Source organism: Nycticebus coucang, chromosome 11, assembly GCF_027406575.1.
Source record: "Nycticebus coucang isolate mNycCou1 chromosome 11, mNycCou1.pri, whole genome shotgun sequence".
NCBI lineage: Eukaryota > Metazoa > Chordata > Mammalia > Primates > Lorisidae > Nycticebus > Nycticebus coucang.
Genome location: NC_069790.1, coordinates 72,353,439 through 72,380,427, shown reverse-complemented (window position 1 = coordinate 72,380,427; position 26,989 = coordinate 72,353,439). Strand labels below are relative to the sequence as shown.

The 26,989-nt window shown below is 35.5% G+C and overlaps 1 protein-coding gene and 1 non-coding gene across 6 annotated transcripts in view; both read right to left on the bottom strand.

The window, feature by feature from the left end:
- MAGI2 (membrane associated guanylate kinase, WW and PDZ domain containing 2) overlaps nt 1-26,989 on the bottom strand; it is a 1,522,816-nt gene that overhangs the window by 1,227,931 nt on the left and 267,896 nt on the right. The gene's annotated exons all lie outside the window — the stretch shown is intronic.
- On the bottom strand, nt 22,458-22,582 carry LOC128560641 (U4atac minor spliceosomal RNA). The gene has a single exon (XR_008373111.1). It is a non-coding gene; the product is annotated as a U4atac minor spliceosomal RNA (small nuclear RNA).

Sequence of the window (26,989 nt, the reverse complement as noted above, 5' to 3'; positions counted from 1 at the left end):
TAAATTTTTGAAGCTGTGTCTCTTTTGTTGTTCAGTTCAAGGAAGATTTTCATGTCCATCTGAATTTCATTATAGACCTAAGGATAGTTCAGCAGCAGGTTGTTTAATTTCCATGACTTTGTGAAGATTTGAGTGTTTTTCTTACAATTGATTGCTTGTTTTATTCCATTGTGATCCAAGGAGATACATGATATGATTTGATTTTTTAAAATGTGCTTAGACTCATTTTGTACACTAAGATATGATCAATTTTGAAGAATGTCCTAGGTGCTCATGAAAAGAATGTATATTCGGTAGTTTGGGGATAGAATATTTTGTAAGTCAAAAAGGTCCATTTGTTTTTCTTGTTCCATTTATGTCTAGTGTTTCTTTATTGATCTGTCTGGTTCTGCCTGTGGGTTGCTGAAGGCGCTGGTACTTATGATGCTAGTCCTTTTTAAAAATTTTATTATTTTTTATTATTTTTGCTTATATCTAATAGAATTTGTCTTATGAATCTGGAAGTTTCTGTGTTAAGTGAATATATATTGTTATGTCTTTTTGTTGAATTTATACCATCATTAAACATGAGATAATGAACATCTTTGTCTTTTTATGTTATTGTTGATTTTAAGTCTATTTTATTGGATATGAGAATGCCTACACCTGCTTGCTTTTGGTTTCCATTTGTATGAAATACTTTCTTCAGTCTCTTTACCATGAGTCTGTTCAAGTCCGTGCATTTTAAATGTGATCCTTGGAGACAGCATGGTATTTAAGTATGGCATTAAGACGATATACATTCAGTGTTATTAATAGTATTGATATGTGTAATGATATTTTGCTCATCATGATGGATGATATCTCATTGTTTTATTTTCCCTCCTGTGCTATTATTTTATAAGAGATGTAGGTTTTCACTTTCAGGTATTTTTACACTGGTAGATATCTATTATGCAGTTACATGAATAATGCACTTTTAAGCATTTCCTTCAGGGCAGGTCTAGTAGCAATAAATTCCCTTCATGTTTGCTTCTCTAGAACATTTCTCCATCATTATGAAACTTGGTTTTGTAAGATACAAATTCTTGGTTTACAATCAATCTTTCTGGTTAAGATAACAAAATATGCACCCTCTAATCCCTGTGGCTTGTAAACTGCTGAGAATTCTGCTGTTGGCCTAATGGGTTTTCCTTTGTAGGTTAGTTATTACTTTTATCTTGAAGCTTGTAGTATTTCCATCCTCATTTTGACATTGGCCAGGTTAATGTCTATGTGCCCTAGAGAAGTCCTATTTGCTATGAATCTTCCCAGTATTCAAAGACCATTTTCCATCTGTATATCTGAATCTCTGCCTATACCGAGGAAGTTTTCCTCAATAATTCCCTTGAATAAGTGTTCCACGCTTTGTGCTTTTTCATCATATCCTCTCTCAGAGAGGCCTATAGTTTGTATATTGGCTAAACTCACATAGGCAAATATTTCTGAGTAATTGTTTATTCTTATTATTTTTTCTGCATCTTTGACTGACTTACCTTCCAATTTTAAGATTTTTTTCTTCAGCTTGGTCTAGCTTATTAAAGCTTTATGCTGTGCCTGAAATAACTCATTTTTTTTTTAAATTGGGGATTCATTAAGGGTACAAAGAGCTGGTTAAACTGATTGCATTTGTATTGCATTTCTTATAATTGTGCCCCACCTCTGAGAGGTGTGTCATGCCCCGGGATCTTCCACACCCTCCTCTCATCCTCCCTGTTCCCCCTTTCCCCAACCCCCACTGCGTACTAGGTCATCAATTGTCCTCATATCAGAATTGAGTACATAGGATTCTTGCTTCTCCATTCTTGTGATGCTTTACTAAGAATAATGTGTTCCAGAAGATGTAAAATCTCCATCTTCTTTAATGGCTGAATAGTATTCCATGGTACACATATCCACAGCTTATTAATCCATTCCTGGGTTGGTGGGCATTTTGGCAATTGTAAATTGAGCTGCAATAAATTGTCTAGCGCAAATGTCCTTATGATAAAAGGACTTTTTTCTTCCAGTTAGATGCCCAGTAGTGGGATTACAGGATCAAATGGGAGGTCTAGTTTGAGTTCTTTGGGTGTTCTCCATACTTCCTTCCAGAAAGGTTGTGCTGGTTCACAGTTCCAGCAGCAATGTAGAAATGTTCCCTTCTCTACATATCCTTGCCAGCATCTGCACCTTTGAGATTTTGTGATGTGGGACATTCTCACAGGGGTTAGGTGATATCTCAGGATGGTATTGATTTGCATTTCTCTGATAATTAGGGACAATAAGCATTTTTTCATGTTTGTTAGCCATTCATCTCTCTTCTTTAGAGAAGGTTCTATTCATTTCCCTTGTCCAGTGATGTAAAGGATAGATGCCTCTTTTTATGTTGATTTATTTGAGTTATCTGCAGATCCTAGTTATCAAGCTTTTGTCTGATTCATAATATGTAAATATCCTTTCCCATTGTGCAGGTTGTCTATTTGCTTTGGTTGTTGTCTCCTTAGATGTACAGAAGCATTTCAGTTTAATTAAAACCCATTTGTTTATTTTTGTGGTTGTTGACATTGCCATGGAAGTCTTCTGCATAAACTCTTTCCCCAGGCAGATATCTCCAAGTATTTTCCCCACACTTTCTTTGAGGATTTTTATTGTTTCATGCCTCATATTTAGATCTTTTATCCATCTTGAATCAATTTTTGTGAGTGAAGAAAGGTTCAGGTCCAGTTTCAGTCTTTCACATGTGGCTATCCAGTTCTCCTAGCACCATTTGTTGAATAGGGATTCTTTCTCCTAGTGTATGTTCTTAATTGGTTTATCAAAGATTAGGTGTCTATAAGATGTTAGTTTCATCTCATGTTTTTCTATTTGGTTCCAGATGTCTATGTCTCTGTTTTTGTGCCAGGACCATCCTGTTTTGATTACTATGGCCTTGTAGTACACTCTAAAGTCTGGTAGGCTGATACCCTGGCTTTGTTTTTATTGCTAAACTCATTTCTTTAAGTTATTTTGTATCCTATCTTATTTCATCCAACTTTTTGGTGACCTTTTCATTTTTTCATTGATGTTCTAAAATAATTTTTGGCTTATTTGTGTTTGTTTTAAAATTTCTCTTGAATTCCACTTATCTTATTTGTCATCCATATTCTGAATTCCATTTCTGATATTTTGACATTTACTTTTGGTTGTGATTCTTTGCCATAGATCTATTGTGATCCTTTGGGGATGTTGAACTAACTTGCTTTTTAATTTTTCCAGAGTTCTTGTGCTTATTTCTGCTCATCTGAAACCTATTATTTCAGCTCAGGACAGATAAGTTTTGGGCACACCTGTTCTTCTTTGCTGGGAACGCTCCTCCTTAATGAGAAACAGAAAAGTTCTCTAGATGATGCTTTTTTTTACTTACTCCAGAATACTGACCTGGTAGGAGAGGGATGGAGGCACTGAAAACCTACAGCTGTCCTGTTTTGTCCTGTTCCCTTTCAGGGGTCCTCAAACTACGGCCCATGGCGACATGCAGCGGTGTGATTGTATTTGTTCCCGTTTTTTTTTTTTTTTTTTACTTCCAAATAAGCAGTATGTGCAGTGTGCATAGGAATTTTTTCATAGTTGTTGTTTTTTTTTTTTTTTTAAACTATAGTCTGGCCCTCCAACGGTCTGAGGGACAGTGAACTGGCCCCCTGTTTAAAAAGTTTGAGGACCCCAGTGCTGGATGATGTTTGTGCTCCCCAGGTTGCTATTGATGGGCCAGGTAGGGGGGCTTGACAAGCCTCTCTCCATGGAGGCTGGAATTAGGGAAAATTGCTCTGCCCCGGTCTCCCCATGGTGGTGGCATTGGCAATTGGACAAGGCTATCTAGGCAGTGGTCAGGGGTGACAGCACTTTGAGTGTTCACTGCACCTGGGGCCAGGTACAATGATGGTTCATAGCTAGCTGGTTTCTGGTGAGCCGTTGGATCACAGTGGTGGTTACCAACAGGAGGAGGGTGGGCATCTTGTGTACAGAATCACAGGACCTGAAGGCAGCATGGGAGTTGCCCAGCAGCAGCACGGGAGCCTCAGGGTCAGGAAAAAAAATCACTATTTCAGTCATTGCAATTCAACTTAAAATTACTTTGTTAAGAATTTTCTATGGACTAAATTGAAGTCTAGATACTATGTAGGGGATATAAAAATGATGATAATAATGACAGAAAATAGCTGAGTACTTAGCCTCAGCATGACACAGCAACACATAATTTACATATGCTAACCATTTAAATTATCCAAATATTACAAGGTCTCTGATTTCACAGAGCTAACAGTTTTGTTGAGAATTGCATTTCCTGAAATTCCATCTTCATTTCTCTATTACCATAAATTGTCTTTCTTAAGGCATAAGAAAGGTCACCTATATTTTGTAAAGCCTGTTATTTCATAGGGAGTACATGGTTTCACTCTTTTTTAGATTATCTGTATTTTAAGAATTCCTATGGCTTTTTGTCTTTTAAACAGTGTGTTTAAGAATTATTTCCAGAGATGATTCATGCCTGAATGTAGTTTCTCTAAATATAAGCCAGCCTTCTATTACTCCTTAAAAGCAGTGGTTATATAGTCATGAAAAGAATATCCCACAAGTCCTACACCATTGGCCTTCATTATTTCTAGTAAATCTCTCTCTTGTTACTGTAATTTTCTATATCTGTACTGTGTACAAGGAAACTTACTTGGCTCATCTTTATTGTATAAATTTATACTTACGTTATTGCACATATTAGTAACAGAAGCATTATCAGTTAGTGAAAACAGAAGATACTTTCTTGCACTGATGATATGGAATTAGGGTCTATGAAAAAATAGAATCTGTTAAAAAATAGATAGTTATAAGGGATATTCAGAGTAATATCAAGAGGTAAGAATGGAAAACACTTTATATAATTGTGAAAATATTAATAAATCAACATAATAGAACTGTTTTAGTATATTTAAAAGTATCACATTTTCATAAAACTTGGCTTCTAAAAACACTAACATTATTGGCTATTTCTGCAAACCATTTTCAAAAGATCATGGCAAAAGTTAGCTATAGACAACCTACCCAATGGGAAAGGATACTGGCGTATTTTGAATCAGAAAAAAGTTTAATAACTAGGACTATAGAGAACTTAAATTAATACACCAACAATCCCATACATCAATGGGGAAGAGAGATGAACAGAACTTTCTCTAAAGAAGACAGACGAATGGCCAGCAAACATATGAAAAAATGCTCATCATCCCTAATTATTAGAGAAATGCAAATTAAAATCACCCTGAGATATCATCTAACCCCAGCGAGAATGGCCCATATCACAAAATCTCAAAACTGCAGATGCTGGCGCGGATGTGGAGAGAAAGGAACACTTTTACACTGCTGGTGGGACTGCAAACTAATACAACCTTTCTGGAAGGAAGTATGGAGAAACCTCAAGAACTCAACCTAGATCTCCCATTTGATCCTGCAATCCCATTACTGGGCATCTATCCAGAAGGAAAAAAAAAACAACAAACCTTTTATTATAAAGACACTTGTACTAGACTATTTATCGCAGCTCAATTTATAGTCACCAAATGTGGAAACAGCCTAAATGCCTCTCAACCCAGGAATGGATTGGCAAGCTGTGGTATATGTATACTATGGAATATTATTTATCCATTTTAAAAAATGAGATTTTGCAGCATTTGTATTAACCTGGATGGAGATGGAACACATTATTCTTAGTGAAGCATCATAGGAATGGAGAAGCACGAATCCTATGTATTCAACTTTGATATGAGAACAATTAATAACAATTAATGACATGGTGGTGTGGGGGTAGGGGAGAGCAGAGAGAGAGAGAAAGAGGGAGGTGGGGGAAAGAAAAAAAAAAAGAAAGAAAATAATGACTAATTCTCACATAAATTAGATTTAATTTTGACCAAAGTACATTATTTGAACAATAATTTTTAATTCAACTTGTTAGTATATTGTTCAGGAGATTGCATCCTCATTTATAAATGAAATATGTGTGTAATTTCCCTTTATAACTATTTTTTTTCCCGATTATATTAACAGATATATCCAGATGTAGAAGAATGAATTTGAAGGATTTCTTCTTTTTCTATTGCCTATAAGATTTGGCATGATCTGTCTTTTGAAATTATCTTCTATTTTTATTTATAAATATTAGCTGTCCATTTTTTGAGACTTTCGGGGAAAAAAAAAAGAATATTCCCGGAAAAAAAAAAAAAGTAGGTAGAAATTATATTCAACACAGAACAAAGCATCGCATTTTTTTCTTGTACAACTAATGCAGTGTGTCTACACAGGAGGAGAACAACGTTTCTTACTTATTGAGTAAATTATTAATTAAACAAATAATTTTAAAGTCTATTATTTGTTGGGTACCATTTTTGACACTGGGGTTAACTCATTGAACAACATATGCAAAACTCTCTACCATCATGGTACTGTCAGGCACTGTGAAATGACATTTCAGTCAATGAACCACACATACCACATTGGTCCCATAAGATTATACAGGAGCTGAAACATTGCTATCGCCTAGTGTTTACTATAGTATACCTTTCATTGTTATTTTAGAGTATACTCCTTTTACTCATATTTTTAAAAGTTTGCTGTGAAATAGCATCAAGGAGGTCCCTCAGGAGCTACTCCAGGAGAAGGCCTTGTTATCCTGGACGTGATAGCACCATGCGCTATTACCCCCCAAACCTTCCACTGGGAAGAGATGTGGAGATGGAAGACAGTGATATTGCTATAGGCCTGTGTAGGCCTAGGCTAATGTGTATTTGTGTCTTAGTTTTTAATAAATAAAGAAAAAAATAGAATATTTTATATGGAAAAATGTTTTTCAGCTAAGACTATAACGAAAATATCCCTGTACAGCTGTATGTGTTTGCATTTTAAGCTGTTATTGTGAGTCCAAAAATTAATAAGCTAAAGTTTATAAAGTAAAAAATTATAGTAAGCTAATTTATTGAAGAAAAACACTTTATTAATTTAGTATAGTCTGAGTGTACAGTGTTTATAAAGTGTACTGTGGTGTACAGCGATGTTGAAGCCTTCCTAGTCACTCACCCCTCACTCACTGACTCACCTAGAGCAACTTCCAGTCCTACATGCTCCAGTCATGGTCATTGTTGTTTACTGATAACACATTATAAAAATCTTTTATTATATATTTCTACTGAATCATGGGGTAAGCCAGGGGAACATCTAGGAAAAGAATACAAAGGTCTTAAGGTGGGAGCATGCTTACTTATTGGGACAAGATGAAGGAGCCCTGATATGTCTTAAAGAAAGTGAGAGAGGGCAGAGCAGCAGGGAATGAAGTCAGAGAGTAAAGGATGGGAAGATTGGGTAGGGACTGGGAGAGGTGGGCTTAGATCCTGTGAGGTCTTGTAGGTCACTGCAAGGATCTGAGCTTTTAGGCTGAGGTAGACAAGAAGACAATGAAGGCCTTGAGTGAAGGTATAACAAGATATGACTTCTTTTTGTATAGTGTCTGGCAATTGTGTTGAGAATCCATTGAACCAGTAACAACAAAAGCAGGAAGACAAGGTAGCAGGTGTAGCTGTGACCTTCTAGGCAAATATGATGATGACTTTTGTTTAGAATGCTATTCTGACACTGAGATGGGCCAATGAAAGGTTTTACTTGCCTTTTAATTTCTTCTCATAGCCCAATGCATATATTAGTATTTTTCAGACTTACATTTTTTTTAAACTTATGTTTTTTAATTATTTGAATAGATAATACATCTCTTGGTTGAAATTATAAAAAAGAAAGTGTTTCACTTCCACCCTTAACCCCAGGGAGACAAGTTCCCATTATCCTCACAAGAAATTAATCTCAGTCTATTGTTTCTCGTGGATTATTTCAGAGTTTCTTTGAGAAATCACAAATAAATAAAATTGGATACTCTCTCACACCCTCCCTTTTACACAAAAGGCAAGCCACTATATTTTTTAGTCTATCCTTTGCTTTTTTCCTCCACATAACACTGTTATCCTAAAGATCTTTATCTACTAGTACTCAGAAATCTCCCTGATACTTTTTAATGGTTTTATAATATTCTATTTTATGAATGTACAATGGGTTATTTAACTCTCCATTATTAATAGACATTTAGTTTGTTTTCCAATCAATACTGCAATATATAGTATGTCCTTGGACATACATGATAGAATATTAAAACATCTGTTTTTAAAAATGTATAAATAAAAATATATGAAAGTAGAAATTGCAAGCAATTCCAAGTAGTAGATACTGAAATGCTAAGCCCAGGTCCTATTTTCAGAGTGGATTCACCCAAACCTGAGGTGCTGTAAATACTGGCTGTTAAGGGAAATGACTGAGGCCCTCACTGGGAATTGCCTTTGGCCCCAGGAAAATGCCTTTTCCTTAGCAGCCTGTGTGGCCAATGACTGACTGAGGAGGGCTGTAAACACCCAGCCAGGCCTCTTCCTCAATGTAGGCAGTTCAGAAGGGCCATCCGAGCCCACAAGGCTCTGTAGAATCAGCCTGTCTCTCAGATAGAGCCTCTTGTGAATACTGTATCTCTGCAAAATCCTGACACACTTGCTTTCTTATGTGTGTCTCCCAAGAGAATTTCCCAATAACCTTCTACAGGAAATGTCTCATATTATGTTTTCAGAGAAGCAAATTGAAGGCAAAGTATTTAAACTACGTCTAGAGTTAGAAAGACAACAGTTTTCCTGTGTTGATAATTTCAGTTAATATTTAAAATACTCTGAATTTAATATTTCACTTCCTGTTTTCGTTCTGAAAACATTTTATTTTCCCTTCCATTTTTCTAAATTAAAATAAATTTATGTTTGATAAAAATTATCATTGTTACGTGAACAATTCTGTGAATGATATTGAACATATTGTTGAACATATTGTCATAAAATAACCACCAAAATCAATATATAGAACAATTTCATCATCTGAAATAACTCCTTCATGACCCTTGTAGAAGTATCTCTTCAAATGTACTGCCTTTTTTTTTTTTTTTTGAGACAAAGAGTCTCATTTTGTTGCCCTCAGTTGAGTGCTGTGATGTCACAGCTCACAGCAACCTCAAATTTCAGGGCTCAAGTGATCCTCTTGCTTCAGCCTCCCAAATAGCTGGAACTACAGGCACCCCCCACAAGGCCTGGCTATTTTTAGAGATGAGGTCTTGCCCTTGCTCAGGCTGGTCTTGAACCCATGAACTCAAGCAATCCACCTGCTTTGGCCTCCTAGAGTCCTGGGATTATAGGGATAAGACATCACGCTCCGCCCGCTGCCTATTTTTAAAAACATTACATTGTTTTCTTATTGCTGGGTTCAGAGAAATTTTTCAATATTCTGGGTATCAGTCCTTTATCATATATATTTTGCAAATATTTTCTCCCAGTCTGAAGCTTGAGCTTTTATTTTCCAAAAAAATTTTCTGAAGAACTTTTATGTCATTTTTAAAAACTAAACCATCTTGTATGTCCAGAGGCAGAGAATAGTTGGAGTGTGGGTTGGGAGAAGTTGACCAAAAAGTACAGAGTGAAGTTAGACAGGAGGAATAAGTTTTCGAGATCTATTCAACATCAAGGTAACCACAGTTAAAAATTATGTATTGTGTATTTCAAAATTGCTAAAAGAATAGAATTGAAAGTTTCTCACTACTAAACAATGTTAAATATGTGAGATGATAGATATGTTAATTCACTTGATATGATCATTCCATAATACAGCATATATTAAAATATCACATTATATCCAATAAATATGTACAGTTATTTTTCAATTAAAATAGAATTAAATAAACACAAAACTAGGCTCGGTGCCCATAGCTCAGTGGTCACGGCACTGTTGCACAGGGGCTGGAGGGTTCAAACCCAGCCCAGGCCTGCTAAACAAAAATGACAACAACAACAACAAAATAGCCAGGCATTGTGGTGGGCACTTATAGTCCCAGCTACTTGGGAGGCTGACGCAAGAGAATCTCTTAAGCCCAAGAGTTTAAGTTTGCTATGAGCTATGACGCCACAGCACTCTCCCTAAGGCAACATAGTGAGACTCTGTCTCAAAAAAAAAAAAAAAAAGAAAAAAAGAAAGGAAAAAAGAAACCCATAACTACCTGATTTGATTTTTTTATTAGATTTATTCTACAGTTGTACCACCCCTAGGTTCTTAATATTTGCAAACTTTAATGTTATATAAATGAGCATTGACTGCAATTCTGGTTCTATCCAAGTTTTAACACATTGTCATTGCTGCTTAATTTTCAGATAATTTTTTTTCTTTCTTTTTGGGTCTTTATAGGAATAAAAAATGAGGCATGACCTGACATACGAAATACAGGTATAATTAATAATCTCTTTTCCCAAAAGAAACAAAAAAAGAGGAAAATATGGTAACACAATATCCAGAAAGGAAAGGGCCATGACTAAGTCACAAAATTTAATGGCTAGGAGCTAGGGAAAGAATGAAGTGATTCTGTAGAACAGTTCAACCCCACTTTGAACCCCAACTCTGGAGATCAGTAATCTGAATGGGTATCTTTTTTTCTTTTCCAAATAAAGAAATTTCAGATTGATGCTGGGAACAACGGGTATGACACTTTTAGAAAGAAAAGGATTCAAAGGAAAAACAATTTAAAGTTCATTGGTTTCTTTTTAGAAGAGTGAGATACACACCCCCAATTGGGTAGAATAAATCCTCATCAAGGACTCATTAATAAAAAGTACCTCATTATTATTGAAAATGTGAAATATATTCAAAAAAGGAAGAATAGTATGATGAATCACCATGTACCCAGTACTCAAACTTAACAATTATCAATAAGGGTTGCCAATATGGTTCCATCTATACTGCTACCCACTTCGTCTTTTTAAAAAAATTAACACTTTGCACCTCTGGGATATGATTATCAAATCAGAGTCATTTTTGTAGTCAACAATATGTCTATCACACAGCAAGCATTTTAATGGTGTTTGCCAAATGAGTCAATTAATCAATGAATGAAGCTAGCCAATTTATTCCACTTCCCAGAAAATGAGTCTGCCTTTAACAAAAGATGAATATTATATATAATGAATGTGATTATAAGTAAATACGTATATGCAAAGAACAGCATCTTACCCAAGATGCCCAAGGACAGGCATTTCAAAGATAATTCGGGCTAACATTATAGATCCTTCTTTTTTTTTTTTTTTTTGTAGAGACAGAGTCTCACCTTATCGCCCTGGGTAGAGTGCCGTGGCATCACACAGCTCACAGCAACCTCCAAATCCTTGGGCTTAGGTGATTCTCTTGGCTCAGCCTCCCAAGTAGCTGGGACTACAGGCGTCCGCCACAACGTCCGGCTATTTTTTTGTTGCAGTTTGGCCGGGGCTGGGTTTGAACCTGCCACACTCGGCATATGGGGCCGGCGCCCTACCCGCTGAGCCACAGGCGCCGCCCATAGATCCTTCTTAAAGGAGAAAGAGCACCCTGCTGACGGCTGACGTCCTAAACCAGTAGTGACTGAGAAACACGGAAGCACATTCGGGACAGAATTGCAACCATCAGGCCTCAATTCACATTTGCTGCGGAGACATCTGCCTGTACCTTGAAACAAGGCACTTGATCAAACTTAAAATAAGCCTTCTTGTAGAAATGTCAGGTACAAACTAAACAATTTAACTTCTTTTGATGGTGAAGTTCGTGTCTTAAAAGTCTGTGCTAATAAAAAGTGTGCCTATCCACATATGTACATCTAGGGACATACAAAGCCACACATAAACACACGTGATTCCTCATTTCTGCCACTGATTTCCCACATGCTTTAGGGGCCAGCTTTATTTTCCTGGAACCACACAAATAACCCCCAATACAATTGTGTATAGAATGTATGATACTAGAATCCCTAAGTGTCAACTGAAATGTAGTTTAGTAAATCATCTACATATTTTGTTTATACCACAATAAACACCTCTATATTTTGAAATATGATCTTAAGGACACTATTACCATTCATTATAGGTTCGAGACTATATTTGCTTTAAAGGAGCAATAATTTTCCCCAAGACAAATGCTAATATTTGGAAGCAATTACCATTAGAAGGAAATTAAATATTCAGAAGAAACTCTTAAGCCTCTACTGGTTGCATAAATTAAAATGAGATATGGACTGCTCATGAAGGCAGCATTTTAAAAGAGCTGATTTGATTTTTAAAATTTTCAACATAATAAAATATTGCAATGACTTTAAAATTTGTATAATTTAATTATGTTTTAATATAAGCAGCTATGTATTTTAGCTGTAACAAATAATCAAATTTAAATATTTGATCCTATTCCAATAAAGCAAAAGTTATAAAAATTATTTTTTACGTATCTTTAAAAAGTAGTTTGTTGCTGGTGGTTTCTGCTACTATGAAGGAACTAACTAGAGTAGAACTATTAAGGAGTCAGATCAATATGTACAAGGAAAAGCACTACCAATTTTAGCATCCATTCTTTGCTTTGCTCTTATTCCTAGTCCCTCTATAAATTATTCTAAGTAATGAATCTCTAGTGGACTGTACTATGAGGTTGTGGGTATAGAATTAGGAGACATGCCTCGAATTCTCTGCAACATTATTTCCCTCAAAAATTTATTAGATGTAGACATAATCTTTTAAATATCGATCATTCTGGTGATTAAAGTAGCTGATAGTAGATCTAAACTATTTTCACTAGAAGAAATATAAAACATCTGAATTTGGCTTACTATTTTATAGGATTTATGGTTCAAATTATATCACATAAAATTTATAAAAAGAAAGTCAAGAAAACTGTGCATTTCATTTTTAAGATTTTCATTGCTGTCTTTCACAGGTATAGTCATGTATTTTTTCATTTTACTCATTTCTATAAGGGATTATTTCAAGATTGCCACCGTGCCATATAAGAAAATTAAGGATTACTAAAAATACAAATACCAATTTGTTGCTTTCTGATTTTATTTTACATATCTCTTTAAAATTTCATTTTCCTCGTAATGTTTTTAGTTTCTGTTTCTAGTAAAATATGAAAGTAATGGAAAAATAAAAATAAAAGAAAATTAAGGATTGAGATATAGATAATAAATTTTTAGAAAACACTGAAGTCACACAAAAATATTTGTTTGTTTATGATTCATGAATATACGGAAGTATTTTTTTAGAAGGAGCTTCTACTAAAAGATTTATTGTAAGGACATTGTCACTGCGTTTGAAAGAAAATTGTGAGTTCAGATTTGGACGATGTTTGTCCCATAACTGCATGTAATTCAATTTGGGGAAGTTCACTTAACCATTTTATGCATCCAATTATTGACATTATTATGTGTAATATATAATATACACACATTACTTATATATGTTATATATAATAAATAATTTGTGAGGTCCTTTTCAGATCTAAAAAGTGCTAATATTCTATTTTAAGTAGTTGAAGTAATTATCTTATTTAGTACTTTCAAACTAACATAAATGGATTTGACCATAGCTTCTTCTCGGCATCATTTGAACTCTGGGAATGCAGTCATTGTTTCGGCTATTTGGGTCAGATAGGATCTTAAAATGTATACTAAATGTATCCTTTCAGTCCTATGCAATTATAAGATTTTATGGTGACTAGTTAAATGTATTAAATAGCTCTAGGTTTGTGTATATGTGCATGTGTAAACACATATTTTTTCAACTTTCTTCTATTAATGTCTGAGAATGAGACTTTCATAGTCACCTCCCATTTAAAGCAGTAACCCTGATGCATATTCATTATTTCCTTTTGTTTTTGCCCACCTCATTTTTCCTCATAGTATGTACAGCCATCTGACATACTTACTTCCCACCTTGTTTATTATTGCCTGTCTTCCATTGCTAGAATATAACTTTCGTGAAGTCAAGGATTTTTATTTCTTTTGTTCATGGCTGTTTCACTAGAACTTAACATAGTATCTCTAGAACAGTGGTTCTCAAACTGTGGGTTGCATCCCTCTGTAACAATGAAAATACATCCTGCATATCAGATATTTACATTATAATCCATAACAAAAATTACAGTTATGAAGTAGCAACGAAAATAATCTTATGGTTGGGGGTCACCACAACATGAGGAACTGTATTAAAGGGTCGTGACATTAGGAAGGTTGAGAACCACTGCTCTAGAACATCTTAGGCATTTGACAAATATTTTAATAAATTGATGAATATGATGCTGCATTGATAATGTTTAATCAAAAAAGACATAGGCTCTGCCTTTATTGAATTTATAATATAGCAAGAGGATAGATTTTAAAAAGCTACAAGAGGGAACTAGGGTGCTACAATAAAACGTTTGATGAATGTGAGGGACTTTCAGTCATGTGTGGTCACTACAAAAGTTTTGAGTTACACCAAAATCAAGACATATAAAATGCACGTGGCCAGAAGCAAATGAAGCCCTCCCAGTGACACTGATAAGCTGAGCAAGTTGAAACTTGAGCTGGTGAATCAGAAAGGACACTGTCGACTGTGTTTCTTTCAAGTGAAATAATGGACCATAATACAGTCTGCCTCAAAACATTTGCAGTGACCCACATATAGGGTGGTTCAAACAAATCAGAAGGCTTGGCGTGGTGTGTATAACCAAGGACCTGCCTCCTTAATAGCCTCCCATCCCATTTCACTTTCTGAAATGATAATTCAATCAGAGTGGCCAATGTGTGTGAAAGTTCCAAGGCAAGAAATAACTAGTTGGAGAATGGGAAAATACAAGAAATTGAATAAAAAATACAAATACAAAACAGCTGACGTATTATTAGGGGGTGAGGCGATATGAAAAGAGTGACTTAAAATAAAATCAGAGCAATATAAAGGAGGCAAATCAACTTAAAAACCATATTGAGGAGTGTGGATTTTATTCAAAATTAAATGTGTAGCCTTTGAAATCAAAGGCAAGGCCTGATTGATTTTTGTTAATATTTTTAAAAATCTCACTGCGTTTTTGAGAATAATTTATTGAGGGTCAGGGCAAAATAAAGGAAATGGCAAGGAGTTTAGAAAGGTCTTGCAGTAGTCTAGGTAAGTGGTAATGATTGCCCGTGACAGAATGAGGGTGGCAGGAACAGAGAGCCACCACTAGATTTGAAATATATTTGGGGAGGACAATCTACAGGACTTAGAGAATGGCTGAATATGGGAGATAATGGAGATGTAAAAGTCAAACATGCCTCTCATATTTCTGGTTAAGCAAATGGATGCAAAGTAGTATAATACATTGAACAGGGAAAACTGAGGGAGAAATCAGACCATAAATATTAAACCAGGCTTGCATTCATTAGGACTACCCTGAACCATTTATGATTCTAGGGTTAATGCCTTGTGAAGTTGTCAGATATGTACAATCCCTATAACAGGTGCTATGAAAATACTCATCAACTTATTCTGGAAGCATTTTCTTCACGTCACTTCATCTGCTGGGATGGCAAGGGACCACCTATGAGAGTTAAATCTTCCTAAAGTACAAGGCAGGGGTTCTTAGTAAGACCACAGCAGACTTCTTTGGGGTGCAGTTCCATAAGGCCCCATGTTCAGAAGGGCTTCAGGCTTGGTTAAATGCTCTGATGGGGACATCTTGGAATTCTTGATAATTTATCTTTGAACTTGTGTTTTGTAATTGAAGTGTGGTGGGTCAATGGAACATAGGCATTAGCTGAGGAAATACTGTTCATGCAATATATGTGTCTGTTGCCCATTTTCTGTTACCCCATTTACATTTAATGATGCCCCATCAGCACAGAATCCCGTTGATTCCACAATGTGAAGGGGCTGAGCCATAGTCAAAATGAGTAAAAGGTAAACATGTTATGTCTATGGCTGAGTAAGTAGGGATGTTGACAGCCCAGATAGGACACACCATATGAACTTGCCTAAATGCAGAAAGGAGGCAGCCTTGTTCTAAGAAACATAAATGACCAAGGAGCCTTATCTTAGCCTTTCTTACTCATTTTACTTCCCTTGAGCGGCCAATCACTTAACGCTGAAAATAGAGGAAGAGGAAAAATAGGGCAACTCATGTTTCCTTTTCCTTTCAGATCTTCCTTACTCATCAGTAACACCAACGTAAAGATTGTTGGTAGAATGTGAATGTATCAAAATGTGAAATATAAACAATTTTGTGCAGTATCAGTGCTATCCTAGTAAGAACAAAACAGATGTACATGTCCAAGCTACAGAATACAAATTATATAATTTTAGTCATTCTGCCTACAAGTTAAATATTCCTTATATTTACATTTAAAACTGGCATTGCACCATGTAAAAATGAATGATAAAATTCAGCTAATAATTCAAAACTCTAGCTTTATCTAGAACAACATTAATAGCAAATAAAAAGATACTATGACAAATCAAGAGAATGACTCTGTAAGAAAGCAAAATAGCATTATATTTTAGTACCTTCCGTGGCACTTTCTTTTTCTCCTGCTTTTTAAATAAGGGGCTCTTCACTTTTATTTTGCACTGGGCAAACTACATGGCTGGCCTTGGGTATGGCTGTAGTGCAATGGACAGAGTCATTGTTACAGTACTGTAAATTGGCTCTCTGTTTATGGGCAATGGCAAAGAGAAATGGAAAGAAAGCTCTGACAAGCTATTAGAAATGAGTTTCCTCATATTCTTTAACTGATTAAACAGAAAATATATATATTTTTTCTTTTTAGGAACTAGCATCCTACTTAGTACTCTTACCTTGCAAAAAGTCCTTTCGTAAATGATGTTCAGATGGTTGGAAAGTTGAAAGGATCTCCTAGAAGTGAGTTATTTATTCTTCCTTACTGACAAGATAGACTTCAAATGCATTTATCATTTTTTTATTACTGAAAAAAATGTTGCATTTTAAATTGTGGGCAAACAATTTTATGAAGGATTCTAGTTTTACTGCTTTATCAAAGATTTACATGAAAAGTTCAAAAGCTATTATTATTATTCTTCTATCCTATTAAACACCTACCAAAATGAGATAGCCTTTTATTGTTGTTGTTGTCGTTTTGAAACTCCTAGTGTTCTAGGGAATGTTAATAGTGTTCTGTGTACTTTCTAAGTTGTGAGAACTAGTTTTGTTATTTAGTGATTACTTTCATAAGCAATCATAAATGTAACAACTGTTTTCACACAGGGCAGACATGCAATTTAATGTAGACACAGGGTGTTGTTAAAAGATAGAGCTAATTCCAATAGGAGTAGACTGAATTATTTATATAGGTTCTATTGATTACTTTTGGAATCAGAATTTCTCTTCTCTCCAGTCGTTAAATTCCTTGACTATATTTGATCTACTTTAAAATTTTTCTACAATTTCTCCTGTGTGTCCCATACATTTAATATTTTATCTTATAATAGAAAAATGCAAACCTTTTAAAGACAAAGCCAACATCTAGCTTTTTAGAAGGGTTTGAATGAAATCTTTCCTGGGCACTAGGGAGTAGAAGAGAATTATATTTCTTTTATGTCTTTGATGTGAGGACTACTTCAGAAAAGAAAAATATTCCTGCATACCATGAGCAAACCTGCCATAATAAAGGATTTGAGAATTAATGGAGAAAATCAAATTACTTTTAATGGGACATCAAAGAGAAACATCATACTAAGTATCAATTTATGGTATTGACGCTTTAAGAACAGTATACTCAAAATTAATTTAGAAGAACCTCCAGGGCAATAAGTAATAATAAGTCCAATCATTGAAGGCCAGTGGACCCATGACCTCCACCAGTCCTTTCTAATTTTCTTATCTTATGACTCAAATTATCATTTCTCCTGAACAGCTAAAGTTAACACCAACTGGGAATCTGATTTAGTGTCACTCTTTTTGGTGGATATTATAGAAGACGTGATCCCCCACCCATCTAAAACAATGTGGCCAGGTCTTCTGCATCAAGTAACTACCATCTTAAGCAGACATCAGTCACTAATGTGGCAGCAATGAAAACATCTCTGACGCGTGAAAATCCAATGTGCACATGCCCCAATGACTGTGATATTTGGTTCATCACCTGAGCTTTTAATGACAACCATTTTTCACACATGGCATACTATTCACTTGTCACAAGATACTAGACCATATTTCGAGAAAGCTAGAAAATGTAGAAAAAGAAAATCAAATAGAACCTTGTAAGTAAAACATTTGTGGTAAAAATAGTATTAGAAAGGGAAATCCTCTGTATTTTGGAATTAAAAACAAACAACTTATAATTATGTCTATTTTGAAAATGGAAGAGTGGTACGATTAGCAGTTAAGTTTTCTTTCTTTCTTTCTTTCTTTCTTTCTTTCTTTCTCTCTCTGTCTCTCTTTCTTTCCTTTTGAGACAGAGTCTCACTATGTCACCCTTGGTAGAGTGCCATGGTGTCACAGCTCACAGCAACCTCAAACTCTTGGGCTTAAGCGATTCCCTTGCCTCAGCCTGATTAGCAGTTAAATTCTACTGAGACTACTCTCCCCTGTCTTCTCTGCCTTCTTTTCCTGCTCCTGGCTCTGGTTGCTAGAGCTAGAATGGAGAGCCAGCTGTCTCTCTGGTGAGTGATGGAGATTCATACCTGAATCCTTAAGGCTGCAGCTCTGGGTATTCTCAGAGTTTAATTCCATTACCTTTCTGTACTTTCTGCTATGTAAACTCATTCTACAAAGGACATATTTCCTCAATATGTTTATACATTTTTTTTCCTAAGATATAACATGTGAAACATATATGAACCTGAAGGAGATTATGTTAAGTGAAATGAGCCATGAACAAAAAGACAAATATCGAATGATCTCTCTCAGATGTAGATTATAAAAAAAGTCAATCTCGTAGAAGTAGAGAATGGATAGTGGTTAGAAGGATCTACAGTATTTGGGGGCTGGAATTTGGGGAGATGTTGGTCAAAGGATACGAAATTTCAGTTAGAGGAGGAATAAGTTCAAACGGGTCTGTTGTACAGCATGGTAACTACAGTTTACAATATATTGTATTCTTGAAAAATGCTGAGAGTGGACATAAAGTTTTCTCACCATGAAAAAGATAACTATGTGAGGCAATACATATGTTGATTAGCTAGATTTAGTCATTCCAGGATAAATACATATTCTTCAAAATACTATGTTGTTTTGTAAATACATACAGTAAATACAATCTTGTAATACTTAAAAAAAAATCAATTGTAAAAATTCATTCATAGAGTTTAATGAAAGAGAAAAAAATGTAATTTAAGTTATAAAAACATTTTTTAACATTTAAAATATTTAGTAAAGTAATATATGTATATATTTTTAAATAAGCAATCAATGGCACCTTGCCCCTTTATGATTCTAATCATTTAAAATGTTTCTAATGTTAGCATTTACCTCTTACATTTCAGTAATCTTTTAATCTTGCTATTTGTTGTTATTTCTAGCCACTATCTGATGACATTTTCTTATGCAAATTTACCTTCTTAGTATTATCCTACCTGCTTGTTGATCATTCCTATTTCCCTTTTCCTTGTCTTCTTGGTACACTGGGATAATCATTTTTACTTAATAACTGACATTTATAACATTATGAGTATTGTCAAGGATTAAGCCAAGTAGTTTGTTATCCTTACATTTCTTTTCCCGTAACCTATTGCCTTTTTTCTATAGAGTTTTCTATATCCCAATATTAATTTTTCCCCTAAATTTTCATCATATATGGCTTATTCTTATGAGTAGTTTGGTTTTTTGCACTCAAAGCCCTATTCTATCTGATGAATTCATCTCTTTCTTTTTCCTGGAGATGAATTCCTCTCTCTTTGCTCCTCCAGACCCTGCAGCTCATCATCCCCTAAGCTATTTGCTGCCTCCTTAGACTTCTTTTTGCTACTTGCCAGAAAAGTGATTTTTGGATGACTCACCAATTAAAAGATTTGGTATCAATGTCAGATCTGACTATGCCTGAAACAAGAAATCAGTGCAATGAGAATGTAAAGACTGTAAGCTTAAGAAAATAGGCCAAAGAATTTCTTACAAAAAGACAGACGATGTTTAATCACTCAGTCACCACTAAGTAGAGAATCTCACACTGTACTCATAGGAAAATCACAATCAGTGCTTGTACAAGGTCAAGTTCTGCTCCGTAATGCATATTCTAAGTCAATTTAACTAACTTGGTCTGTTTCTAAATGGATACACTGGTACAGACTGGTGACCTTACCCTCACTTAAGGTCAATTCTGCAGCCTAAGTTCGAATTTCAGAATGTGGGGGAGGTCTTAGTCTGTTCATGCAACTATTACAAAATACCTTAGCCTGGGCAATTTATAAGCATCAGAAATGTATTTCTTATAGTACTGGAGGCTGAGAAGTTCAAGATCAAGGATCCAGAAGACTAGATGCAAGTAAGGGCTTTCAGATTCATAGAAGGCACCATGTTGCCGCACCCTCACACGGCAGGGGGACAAATACGGATGAACTTGCTTCCTCATGACATTCCATAAAAGCACTAGTATTAAGTCACTTCCCCAAAGCCTAATCTCTTGTATTAATCAGGGATTAATTTTCAACATAAATTTTGGGGAGACACAAATCTGCAAACCCTAGCCGCGGCCTGGGATGATGCTTTAGGACAGTGTTGCCATTTACACAGGTTTTCTCTCCAGTCTTTTCTCGTGGTCTTTCAATTGCAACTGTCATAGTGACTCACACACAGAGAATATGATAAAAACCAATGTTCTTTTCAACAGGCATTTAATCCCACTGCTTTTCTCATTCACTTTTTTCCTTGGCAACGTGGAGGGTATCTGCCACTTTATTACAATGTTGAGCATAAGGAATAGGGAAAAAGATTTTAAAAATTAATCATACCCACTTTTTTTTTTTTTGCAGTTTTTGGCTCGGGCTGGGTTTGAACCTGCCACCTCTGGCATATGGGGCAGGTACCCTACTCCGTTGAGCCACAGGTGCCACCCTATACTTACTTTCTTTACTTAATATCTATTGCATAAACAATTAGAGGTAAAGTCAATGCAAGACCAAGGTATCACTCAGGTGGAATAGACACAGAGCCTGCTAGATGCTCAGACCTTTACTTTTCGGGGAAATAAGAAAATGAAAGGGGAAAAAAGTTTCTTGTCTCTAAAATATAGAAAATAAAAAACTAAAAAATTCAAATTATTAAACATTCAGAAAGTGTAATAACAATTTTCAAATTCAATGAAATCTTTGATAAATTATTACATTGAAGTACTAATTTTATTATGTTTAAAATATTTTGTAGAGCTTAGGTTATTTTACTTCTCAAGAATGTCTAATTATATATAATGACTCCAACATCAGTAATAATATTAATGATAGATGCATTTGCAGTGGAGGGGGCAGTTTCTAAAATTTTATTTTGAAAAATGCCAAACAATAAGAAGTTGAAAGAACAGTCCAGCGAATATCTGTATACCTCCTAGTAATATTACACAATCGCTAACCTTTTAAGAAGTTTTACATGAAAGAGGTAAAGTCTCCATCTTTCTTTAAGGCTGCATAGTATTCCATGGTATACATATACCACAATTTATTAATCCATTCGTGGATCGGTGGGATCACATCTGTGGTGCATATTACAGGGGTATTTGCGAAACTTGGTAAATGTAGAATGTAAATGTTTTGGCACAGTAACTGAGATAACGCCGGAAAGGCTATGTTAACCACTGTGATAAAAATGTGTCAAATGGTTTATGAAGTGAGTGTATGATGCCCCATAATCATATCATTGTATACAGTTATGATTTAATAAAAAAAAAATAAAAAAAAAAGAAAAGCCCAACAAAAAAAAAAAAAAGAAAAAAAAAAAAAGAAGTTTTAAAGCTCTTTACAAGCTTGGTCATTCTTCACAATGACTCCCTAACATAGTCCTTTCTGCATCCTTAATTTAAGAGTTGAGGCAAATGAAACACTGAGAGATTATGCAACTCGTCTAAGTCATGGGGCTGGTAAGGGGTTGGCCTGGGATTCAGATACAGAAATGTCTGAGAGGCTAGCTCTTCCTACACGCAAGAGGTTATTCTTGCGTCATAATTACATGAATTATGTAGAGGAAAAGTCTTTATAAATTATTTTAGATCAAGATTATATTTAATATAGGCTGTCAGCATATTTGAATAAGGTTTAGAGACAAACTCTCTGAATATAACAGTGTCTATAAAGATTATTAAAGGGATTTGGGCAAATAGACACCAGGAAAGAAGCAGATGTCCTTGGCAGTGCAGCCAGTGTGGAGATGAGGAAGCCAAGCACAGTAGGCCAAGGTTTTGAACTAATTTCTGCATCTTTTGGGAAAGAGGGTGTTTCTTTTTCTCCCCAGGTAACTGAATACTTTTCATCAAGCTTTTCATGACTCATATTCTAGTTTTTCTACAAAACTATGGTACTAAGATACTACTAATTTTTGAACTATAGAAATACAACTCTAGTTTCTTTTTTAAATTTCTTTTTTCCAAAAATATCACCACTATAAAGCAAAGCTCTGGTTGATGTCAGCATGTTGTGTAGGTATTAGCAGTATGCCCTCACCATGCACTCACTGGACAATAGCACAACCCCAAGAGAAGGATGGTTCAACTGAAGTTTCTTGATTGAAGGACACGTACACTGTGATTCCTGGTCCGGCCCTAACTGTAGCTCCTTTCACTGGTGGCTGTCATGGGAAGACTACAAAATCTACTCCAGTGATGTCCTGGCATGCCAGGAAAACCTCTGGTCCAAATTTATACCATCAGGTTACAGTTCTTCCTCTACTTGGAGTTAATCCCGCCTAAGTGACCTCTATGATACTATGTGACCTTTAAGGCTAATATTGGTTCTAATAGTCTATGATTCATTTTTGAAATACATATACTAACAAGGCCATTATGAAAAGTTTTAGGCCAAGTCTAATTCCTTACCATGCACTATAAAGTTGCTGAAAGAATATCACATTGCCTTTCAGCTGTTTACAACTCTGTAATGGCTGTTGATATATTTTATTTTAATCTTCTCAGTCTTGGAAAGTGTTATCTCCATTGGACCATTGAGAACACACACTGTGACATCAGGAATTACAAAGCAAATTGCTAACTGAGACAAGAGTAAAACCCAAGCATCTGATGCCCAGCCTTCCTATTCCAGTAGGCAGTTACTTCTATAGTTTCCTTACCTCTACTATTTTTGATAAATTATATGCTTTTACAGCACTGATGTTGGTAGTAGGAAAAAGAGATGGTGACCAATGAGATATAATTTGAGATGTTCCAAAGGAGCCCTTTGCTTAAGAATAACATGCCTTACTTCTTTGTTATCTGTCACAAACATGTGCATTTGCTAAGGCCTTAGACAAAGCTTTCAGTCTATACGACAGTGCCATCAACATGCTCCAAGAGGTGGTGCATCCTAAGCAGACATCCCCACTGGGTCAAGGAGAAAAGTAAGACAGAGGTGTAATTGGCATGTTTAAACACCCTCTGGGAAAAGGCTTTAGAAACGTGTCCTGAGATGGGGAGGAGGAATGACAACCCGAGTAAGTTGTCAGCAGTGGGAACAAAACGTGATGACACTGAAGGTAGTGAGCCAAAAATAGACTTTGCTTACTTTACAGTCTTGTCTAGGGCCAGGACTTACCCTTCCTGACCTTGAAAGTATATGAAGATTTTATGTGAATATAAGAAACACAGAAGTGATGACTTTCAAGGTCATAGACAATAAAATTTCTCTAACTGAGGTTAGGGTATGTTTCTCCAATGTCCTTCAATCTTGATCAATCTTTGGAGAACGATCTTCCAAGTACACCCTGCTAGTAGTGGTTTTTTAAAAAGTGAGAAAAAAGCTGGGATCTATAGACATGAAATTTTGAGTAATGTTGCTTTACATATTTACCCTAAGATAGCAACAGTAAACAGTTTCACATTGTAAGTTTTGAAAAATGTGGGTTTGTTAAATTCACAATTTCCTAAATGTATTTGACCATAAAATCTCTTTTTAATACTATCCTATGAAATGTTTTAGAGAAATTATGCTTCATTATACTATTTGGATAATAAAAATAGGACACTTTAAAATTGTTTTCCATATTTAGCTGACATCTAAATATCCTTAGGTCTTTTGTAAATGTTTGAATTTGTATAGAATTCTATTTTTGTTTTAGCTGACACTTGTATTATCTAAGATTCATAGCATAATATTTATTAATTTCCAAAATTAAGCACAAAAATAGTACCAGTCCTCTTTTTATTTCAAATGTTCTTATAAAATCCATGATTATAGACAGTTGAATTTGCTTTTGGTGATATATGAATGGTAGTGGTATTGTACATAAAATACATTTTAGTCCTCAGCAAAACTTTTTTTTTTTCTTGTTCATGTTCTAGATAATTGAAGAGAAATCATTAAGTAAGGACTCTGGTACCACCAAAATATCAATTTATTAACTTCATTGGTAAGTTGATTAAAAACCAGTTTGCTACCTTTTTTATCAGAAAACAAGACTTTCATTATCTTCCTTTGCTAGAGATGGTTGTTGTTCAGAGGGCCTTAAGGTTTGGTGAAAAGTCACTGGGCTGAGAATGAGGAGGCCAAACCTTTATGTTTAGCTTTTCATTATTTGTGTACATTTGGTCACGTAACTTCTAGTAAGAGCTTTTATTTTTATTTGTTTTTATTATGTTTATCATTTTAGCATAAGGTAGACAACTATTAAGGCCTAAAATGTGCTTATTAAAATACTATTGTAAAAACGCACTGTCTTGTGCTATACTCTAGACATTATTGCAGATAAAAAAATCTCACGGACAAGATACAAATGAACAAGGAAATATTTACAGGAAAAATACAAATAACGACTAGAAAGTCTTATATACTGTAATATTTTTCTACAAAATTGGGTTCATGTATGATAAGCATCATTCTTATCCTCTTTCGTGTTGTAACCAAGTCTTCTAAAAACACATATGGTCTACTTACATTCTCTCTTGTGATTGCATCCAGAGACTTGTCTTCAGACATTATAAAAACCGATTATTGTTAATGTGTATTTCCACCTCCGAGTGCTCCCTTGAGCTATACGCTCACAAATCACCCAACGACTTGACATTTTCACTTGGATCTCTAATGGACGTCTAAGATTTAACATGTCCAAAACATAAACTCTGGTTCTCCACACAACCCTGACCTCCAAACTATTTACCCCAAATCTTTCATTTTTGAACACAGAACATAAAATTTTACAAAATTTAGCATGATTTCTTTTTTGGTTTCTTCATCTCCACAGATTAAAATCATTAACAAATCTAATTCATCTCTAATAATACTGCTTGATTTCCTTAATAATCTTTCACATGACAAACAGAATGATTTTAAAAAAAAATAAAGTAGTTTTCTGTTCCATTTCAAAGTCTCTAATGACTCTCCATTCCACTTAGAAGCAAAGTCAACTTCCTTTTTTCTTCTTGTCCTGCTTACCCCTTGGAGTCTATCTTTTAATCTTCATCTCCAGTAGTAAAAAAAAATGCCAATAAATTAGTCACTTTGTAATAACTTTATTAGAGAGATGGACAATGACAAATTTGTGTGACAATGAATTTGTGTGACAAATTTGAACAATGGCATTTGTTTTTACTATGTTTCTGTACCCACTGGTGGCTTCAGTCTCTACTACACAAAAATAATTCTTGAAAATTAGGCATTCATTCCTATAAAAAAACAAAAAACTATAGAACATTTTGTTACAACGTGTATATATATTTTAACTTGTCGGTTCTGACATAAAAGAAATATATAAAACCAATCTACCAATCAACATTTTAAAAATATGTAAGCTGATGGCAATATAAAATGCACATGTACATAACATGTCTCAAAAATCTACAAACAACATTTTAAATGAACTTTTGTCTTAATATGCTAAAGAGAAGCAGAGTGAGATTGTGACGTAGGACTCTCCAGCAATCATCCCCACCCACACACATCAATTTAAACAACACTTCGTGCATGCAAATACCTTCACAAAAGCTAAGGAAACCAGCTGACAGGTCACACCACCTAGTTGTAGCACAATAATAAGAAAAGACACGTGAAAGAGCACAGGAATGACTGTGCTTAGACTACCCACATCATCCCTTGCCCAGTCCCAGGCAACAGAGCACAGAGAGAGATACTGTTTATGTGAGGAAAAGAGATGGAAGTGAGCATGGAACTTTGCCTTGGACCCTGACTCTGGGCCTGTCAGAGTAAAACCTAACAGGAAGAAGACCACCATGGCCACATACTCCAGGCTGATGTCTATGAAATGAGCCAGTAGACATATCCCAGAGCCAGGCAGAAACACCCAGCTCCAGGCTTCAGTTTTGTGCGGCAACCTCAAACTCTGACCTGTAACCAGATCTAGGCCAATTCAATGGCCCTGGCCTCTGGACATCCTTCAGCAGTAGTAGATCCAGAGCCACGGGCTTCTGATCTGCCCTAGTGCTGTGCCTGCTACTACACAGTGTGCCTTAGGTTTCTAGAACCAGGCTTCTGGTCCATCAAGTGGAGAGCCTGTCACATGGTTTTGCTAGAAAGAGCTCATTTGCCAAGACTAAAACAAAAGTCTACTTCTTCAAGGGCACAGACATTGATATGTGATCACAAGGATCAAGATTAGGAAAGCATGACATCACCAAATGGACATAATGAGGTGCTTGTGACCAACATTAAAGAAATGAAGATATATGAATTCTCTAAGAATCCAAAACAAATGTTTTAAGAAAACTCAGCGAGGCTTGGCACTCGTAACACAGTGGTTATGGCCTTGGCCACATATACCGAGGCTGGCGGGTTTGAACTCGGCCTGAGCCTGCTGAACAACAATGGCAGCTGAAACAAAGAGATGGCCCGGCATTGTGGAGGGCGCCCTTAGTCCCAGCTACTTGGGAAGCCGATGCAAAAGAATTGCTTAAGCCCAAGAGTTTGAGGTTGCTGTGAGCTACGACGCCATGGCACTGTACTGAGGACAG